This window comes from Arachis duranensis, chromosome 6, assembly GCF_000817695.3.
Source record: "Arachis duranensis cultivar V14167 chromosome 6, aradu.V14167.gnm2.J7QH, whole genome shotgun sequence".
NCBI lineage: Eukaryota > Viridiplantae > Streptophyta > Magnoliopsida > Fabales > Fabaceae > Arachis > Arachis duranensis.
Window position 1 is genome coordinate 46,042,773 of NC_029777.3, and position 511 is coordinate 46,043,283.

Below are 511 nucleotides of genomic sequence, written 5' to 3' on the forward strand. Positions count from 1 at the left end.
CCTCTTTTGCGTCTGTCACCAACGCCCAGCAGGTTAAAGTTTGAAGCACGTCACGGTCACTCATGATCGGAATCCTACTCAGAACACCACAGACAAGGTTGGACTTTCCGGACTCCCAGGATCCTACTCGGAACACCACAGACAAGGTTGGACTTTCTGGATCCAGATGAATGCCGCCAACTATCTAACTTATACCACGAAGATTCTATTGGGGAATCTAAGAGATACACATTCAAGCTCTGTTGCATGTAGAACGGACATGGTTGTCAATCAAGCGCATTCATAAGTGAGAATGATAATGAGAGTAATCTGACTCATAACATTCATCATGTTCTTGGGTACGAATGAATATCTTGGAATAAGAATAAGAGAGATTTGAATAAAAGAAGATAGAATTTCATTAATACATGAGGTACAGCAGAGCTCCACCCCCTTAATCTATGGTGTGCAGAAACTCCACCGTTGAAAATACATAAGCAAAAGGGTTCAGGCATGGCCGAATGGCCAGCCC